Source organism: Mustela lutreola, chromosome X (genome assembly GCF_030435805.1).
Source record: "Mustela lutreola isolate mMusLut2 chromosome X, mMusLut2.pri, whole genome shotgun sequence".
NCBI classification, from domain to species: Eukaryota; Metazoa; Chordata; class Mammalia; order Carnivora; family Mustelidae; genus Mustela; species Mustela lutreola.
This window is the reverse complement of record NC_081308.1, coordinates 42,465,460-42,472,525: the sequence shown is the minus strand read 5'-3', so window position 1 is coordinate 42,472,525 and position 7,066 is coordinate 42,465,460.

Sequence of the window (7,066 nt, the reverse complement as noted above, 5' to 3'; positions counted from 1 at the left end):
TGGTTGCTAAAGAATAAACTGTTTCACTGCACAAACATGTAACCACTAACATTTATTGGCTAATATGCTGGTCACATGGTGATCTACATGTATTAATCCATTTAATACTAATAACTGAATGTTCTGGGTCTCCTTACTATCTCCATTTTACAAATGAAGAACGCTGAAGCCCAGGGAGTTCAAGGGTGACATTTTATTGAACTGGTCTCCTATTTGAGACCAACATCGGGTTTATTTTCAAGTATTTTTCTTGCCATAAAGGATGCTATGACCAACCTCTTTCTCATTCACACCTTAGCCCTCCCTGGATGGGGCCCCGCCCCTTCATACCACCACTCAGCTTCCAAAGAAACATGGTAGGGAAAAAAGTACAGGAAAGTCAGGGATGCCAGCGACACGTATTCTCTGAACTGCTGGAATTGTTTTTTTTTTGTTGTTGTTGTTGTTGTTGTTGTTTTTACAATATTCTGTATGTTAAAATTTCAAAAATTAGTTTTAAAATTTCACTCCTATCATGCTATAAGATACTAGATAAGACCTAATGATAGGGTTGAGGTAAGTAAGAATGAAATAATGCATAGTAAGTGTTCACAACACCTGTTGTGTGAACGTTTGCTGTTTTTCTGAGGAGTTCTACAGTACTTTTCAGAAGGCAGTATAACTTGGCCACTGCTGTAGGCTCTGCCAAATAGGAGCTGTGATCTTGGGAAAATCACTTAATCCCTTTGTAGCTCAGTCTCCTCATCTGAAAAAAAAAATGGCCTCATAGGGTTATACGGAGGACTAAATGAGTTAATACTTGTAAAGCTTAGAGAGCATCTGGAGAAGAGAAAATATCCACTAAAGGTTGACTGCTTGAGTTCCTGGGTGGCTCAGTCATTAAGCAGCTGCCTTTGGCTCAGGTTCGGATCCCAGAGTCCTGGCATTGAGCCCCGAATCAGGCTCACTGCTTCGAGGGAGACCTGTTCTCTCTCTCCCACTCCCCCCGCTTGTGTTCCTTCTTTCACTGTCTATCAAAAAAATAAATAAATAAAATCTTTATTTTAAAAAAAAGGTTGAATACTATCAGTTGTTTTAAGACCTTTTCCCCATATATATGCTCCATCTGCCAGAGGTTGTTCTGGTGCAGAAATAATATGAATTAACAACCACAGCCATCTCTTACATTTGTTGTGTTTTGCATTTTTTTAAAGATTTTATTTATTTGACAGGGAGAGAGAGATCACAAGTAAGCAGAGAGGCAGGCAGAGAGAGGGAGGGAAGCAAAGCAGAGAGCCTGATGTGGGGCTTGATCCCAGGACCTTGAGACCATGACCTGAGCCAAAGGCAGAGGCTTAACCCACTGAGCCACCCAGGGTCCCCATATTTTGCATTTTTCTCTAAAATATTTACACACTCTCACTGGGTTAAACAAGGGGTTTTGAACAAGTTGGTAACAGAAGGCACCTTTCAGTTTGCTGGAGCTTGGCCAGAACGTGGCAGAATTTATTGGCAAGAAGGGCAGGCAGGTCAGTGGGTGGGTAAAGGAGGGTCTCAGGTCTGGGGTTATCAAGTCATCAGAGGCAGCTTGGGGAGGCTGGGAGTGACCTTGGTTGCAATCATGACATCTAGAGAAGAAAGCTGAAGCCCATGAAGTCCTACTCTAACAGGACCTGGGGCTGTTTTATTGTCAGATTGAAAGTTAAGGGTCCTAGACAGAAGAACAAACAGATTTAGAGAGAAACAACTGGAAGCCAGAGCTGTTTGAAGATAACACATCACAGTAGGGACTTGAGTGGTGGGAGAAACAGCCAGGGGCTATGTCTTTCCTGGATTCTTCCTTCCTTCCTGTGCCTCCTTCCCACCCCTGGCCCCTAGTTTAGAAATGCAAAGGCAAGCACTGGACCACACTGGCTGCAACCACTTTTCATTACTAAGGCTGACACCAAACATGAAATTGAGTCCCATCCTCTGGGACAAAAGGCAGTGCAATTTTGAGGGAAAGCCTGGGTGGCTTGGGGTGACAAGGGTAAGCTGAGAATCAAGACCCAAGAGCAAAATGGGAGACATAGAGCTGAGGTGTAACTGGAATCTAGAGTTCTTCTTCTTTTTTTTTTTTTTTAACATTTATTTATTTATTTTTAAAGAGTTTATTTATTTATTTATTTGCCAGAGAGACAGAGAGAGACAGCACAGCAGGGGAAGCACCAGGTGGAGGAAGAAATGGGCTCCCTGGTGAGCAGGGAGTCCAACATGGGACCCAGACCCGATCCCAGGACTCTGGGATGGTGACCTGAGCCAAAGGCAGACACTTAACCAACTGAGCTCCCCAGGTGACCCTGGAGTGTAGGGTTCTTATTCACTTATCTCACCCTCAAAGTTTCTTCCTAAACAGGACAAGTGGGGGTTAGGACATAAGGTCATAACTTAAATTTTACCATTTCCTGACAAAAAACATTTGCCTCTGAAGCCAAAGTTCTCCTCATCGCCAAAGTTCTTAATGGTAATAACTCTCCATGGCCTGAGTCAGAAACAAGATTCCTGCGGTTGGGAGAAGCCTCACAGACCACTGGAACAGCCCCCGCAAGCTGAAACAGAGAGCCAGCCTGCCAAGCAGCACCTATTTGTCAAGCTCCTACTTGGTGCCAGGCACTGGGAAAACAGTAGTACTTGAACCCGCTCTCATGGAGCTGCCACTGTAACTGGACAGATAAACAAGAAGGTCATATAAGAAACTGATACTCAGGGCGCCTGGGTGGCTCAGTCATTAAGCTTCTGCCTTCGACTTGAGTCATGATCCCAGGGTCCCGAGATTGAGCCCCACATTGGGCTCCCTGCTTGGTGGGAAGCCCGCTTCTCCCTCTCCTACTCGCCCTGCTTGTGTCCCCTCTATTGGTGTCTCTCTGTTAAATAAATAAATAAAATCTTTAAAAAAAAAAAAGAAATTGGTGTTATTGTTAAAACAGAAGTTTGGTTAGTGTTGCTGAGCTGTGGGGGAAGGAAGGAGGGATGAGAAAGACATTTTGGCTGGAAACTGAATGAAAAGGAGCCAGGCACACAGAGCTCTGGACGCTGAGTGTGTGGACAAGGCCAATGAGGCTCGTCAGTGACTGACTCAGAGATGGGAACGTCACTTCACAGGGCTAGAACTGGGGTCACTCTGCTCTTAAGATCTCAATTCTATTTACTCAGGGAAGGATTTGGGGCCAGATGGTGGGCCTGGGAAAGACTGGACCCTGAGTTTGGTACCTCACTCTCTAGCAATATAGATAAATGGGCACAACCCTTGATTCTTTACATTTGTTTTCTCCTAATACACTAAATACATCTCATTGCTTTTCGAATATTTTTAAAGATTTTATTGATTCATTTGACACACACAGAGAGAGATCACAAGCTGGCAGACAGGCAGGCAGAGGGGGAGGGGGAAACAGGCTCCCCGCCGAGCAGAGAGCCTAATGCGGGGCTCAATCCCAGGACCCTGAGATCATGACCTGAGCCAAAGGCAGAGCTTAACCCACTGAGCCACCCAGGTGCCTCTGCTCTTTGAATATTAAGGCGCCCTTGCTTTCCTGAGCTCAGCCTTGCCTGGTCTTGGTGACAGCCTGAATTTTCCAGGCTCTTACTACTTCCATTTTCTATAACTGTCACAAACCACCCTAGTGAGAGGTACTTGTGCCATTTAGCCCCGCTGTGATGAGGAAAGTGAACTGTGGAGGAGTTTACCGTCCACGGTCATGGAAGCAGAAGATACTAGAACCAGCATTTGGACTCAGGCAAGAAGTCAAACTGGACTCATTTTCTTATCCTGGGCCCCAGAAATCAGAAACCACCAGCCCCTGGTGTTGACAGCAGTGCTCCATTCCCTCTCCACTCTATACACCCCCGGGCCCGAGTCTCAGATTGGTTTTCCCTCCTGTCTCTTTTGCCCTCCTGCACTGGCAGGTCCCTCCTGAAACTCACAATGGCTCCTGGCTGCTGTGAGGAGAGGCTCTCCGGCCTCCTCTCCATCTTCGCCCCCTTGTTGCTCTTCCTCAATCGCGTTTGGTTCCAGCCACACTGGCTTTCTGGCACATCCTTTGAAAACTGCACAGACTGTTCCTGGGCTCTGGAACGGTCTCTCCTGTGCGTTCTTGATGAACGCTTCCATTCATCCTACGATAATGTTACTAAGAACAAGTGCTCTGTGCCAGGGACTGTCCTAAGCACTTTATGGACATGGAAAACCATTCAATCTAGTCCAGCCATCCCATGAAATTGGTACTATTAGGCCATGTCAGAGATGGGGAAACGGAAGGAAGAGCCTACATGACCTGCCCAAAGCCAGTCAGTTGGCGCCAGGCCTGGATATGTATCCAGACCACTTGGCTTTGGGAATCCTCACCTTTTTTTTTTTTTTTTTTTTTTTTTTTAAGATTTAATCTATTTGACAGAGAGAGACACTGAGAGGGAACACAAGCAGGGGGAGTGGGAGAGGAAAAAGCAGACTCCTCTCTGAGCAGGGAGCCTAAAGCAGGGCTTAATCCCAGGACCCTGGGATCGTAACCTGAGCCAAAGACAGATGCTTAACAACTGAGCCACCCAGGGGCCTCTCTAACGTGGATTCGTAACAAGTATTTCTCTCATCCTGCTCCCCTCATTTGACCCGTCAGCAGTCAGTTCCACCTTCAGAATGTATCCAGAACGCAACCTCGCCTCTTCATGTTCACTGCCACCACCGCCATCACTGGCCTTGACTACTGCCGTGGCCTCACTGCTTCCACCCCCATCCCTCCGTCTGTTCTCCCAGCGGCAAGAGAGTCCTGCTCCAATCCAAGTCAGCCCTCGGCCCTCCTCTGTTCACATGCCTGTCCTGCCTCCATCTCTCAGAGAGAAGACTGAGTCCTTCCTGTGGCCAGTGTGGCCCAGGACCAGGCCCCTGTCACTTCTCCAACCTCGCCTCTTGCCACTGGCTCCCTTGCTCACCCGGCTCCTGCCACCCTGAACAAGTTCCCACCTCGGGGCCTTTGCACTTGCTTGCTTCTCCTTCCGCCTCTAACTCTCTCCCAGATGTCAAGGCAAGGCTAGGCTGACGGGTTTGGTCAGCAAGGAAATGTGCCCTCACTCGATCAAGAGCTTTGTTACTTACAGCGAACACAGGACCAGCCACGGATGCCAGCCCGTGTCCCACAGGCTGGGGAACACCGAAACGGAAGGGGCCAGATTACCGCAGCACAGACAGTGGGACACCCCGTTGCCTAGGAGCAAGTACCATGCTAGGCAGGGGAGGAAAAGGACAGAAGGCCTCATACCTGCCCAGATCCCTGCATGATGGAAAACCGCCTCATGACAGCCTCTTTTGTAGACAAGGGGTGAGAATGGCTTCACGGTAGTTCCTCAAGCTGCTTGTGCTCCGTGTCCTGAGGCTCAGAGGGCGTTCTGCCAGTACTTAGATCAGCCTGCCTACGTGGCCTATGTGGAGACGTGCAAGGCAGCCTGAGTGCCATGGCGGAACCCTTCCTCAGCACCAGATAGCCTCCTTGCTTGTTCTCCCCCGCCAGTGCTATCTTCACGTCTCTGTTGAAAAGCTGCCTCCTGAGAAGCCTCCCCGGACCAGCTTGTATATAATAGTGGATCCCATCGCTCTCCACACCCCGGGTTTAATTCTTGCTACTCCGTAACATTATGTTACACACTGATTTATTACTTTACTGTCTTTAAACCCCAGCATGACATGATTCCTGAGGGAAAGAAATGTTGTATCCATTGCTGTTCCTACAGATATCTGTCACACATAACAAATGCTAATATTTGGGACGCCTGAGTGGCTCAGTCGGTTGAGCATCTAACTTTGGCTCAGGTCATGGTCTTGGGGTCCTGGGACAGAGCCCTGCATCGGGCTCCCTGCTCAGTGGGGAGTGTGCTTGTCCTTCACCCTCTGCCCCTTACCGCCACTCCTGCTCATATGCTCTCAAATAAATAAAACCTTAAAATAAAAAAACCCAAAATAAAACAAAACAAAAAAACAAATTCTAACATTTATTGACCACATGCAATTGCCATTGTTCTAGGTGCTTCCCATGTCTTAACTCATTTAAGGGGCTACCTTCATTACCCCCCTTTTATAGGCCAGAGGTCCTGGGTACAGAGGTTTGAAGGCAGGAACTCCAGTGCCAGGCAAAGGGATAGTCCTTTTGCCAGGAAAAGCCAGAGGGGTTCTGAGATCTGTGATTGGGACAGGGAAGCAGGATGCAGGGCCAGTATCTGGAAAATAACAATGTCGGATGCCAAGAAAGAGAAGCTAGTATTTATAGAACAAGCACCCCTGCTTGTACTCTGTCAATTTTTTTTTTTTTTAAAGATTTTATTTATTTATTTGACAGCGAGAAATCACAAGTAGATGGAGAGGCAGGCAGAGAGAGAGAGAGAGAGGGAAGCAGGCTCCCCGCCAAGCAGAGAGCCCGATGCGGGACTCGATCCCAGGACCCTGAGATCATGACCTGAGCCGAAGGCAGCGGCTTAATCCACTGAGCCACCCAGGCGTCCCTGTACTCTGTCAATTTTTAAAGAAGATTTATTTTATTCATTTGAGAGAGACAGAAACAGGGAGACACAAGCAGGGGGAGCGGCAGAGGGAGAGGGATAAGCAGACTCCCTGCTGAGCTGGCTCCATCCTAGGACCTGGAGATCATGATCTGAGCTGAAGGCAGACAGACTCTTAACCATCTGAGCCACCCAGGCACCCCTAGTAAATAAAGTCTTAGAAAAACAAAAAGAGGGGCACCTGGGTGGCTCAGTGGGTTAAGCTCCTGCCTTTGGCTCAGGCCATGATCTCGGGGTCCTGAGATCAAACCCCGCACCAGGCTCTCTGCTCAGGGGAGAGCCTGCTTTCCCCTCTCTCTGCCTGCCTCTTTGCCTACTTGTGATCTTTGTCAAATAATTAAATAAAATCTTTTTTTAAAAAAAAGATACGGGCGCCTGGGTGGCTCGGTGGGTTAAGCCTCTGCCTTCGGCTCAGGTCATGATCTCAGGGTCCTGGGATTGAGTCCCGCATCGGGCTCTCTGCTCAGCAGGAGCCTGCTTCCTCCTCTCTCTCTCTCTGCCTGCC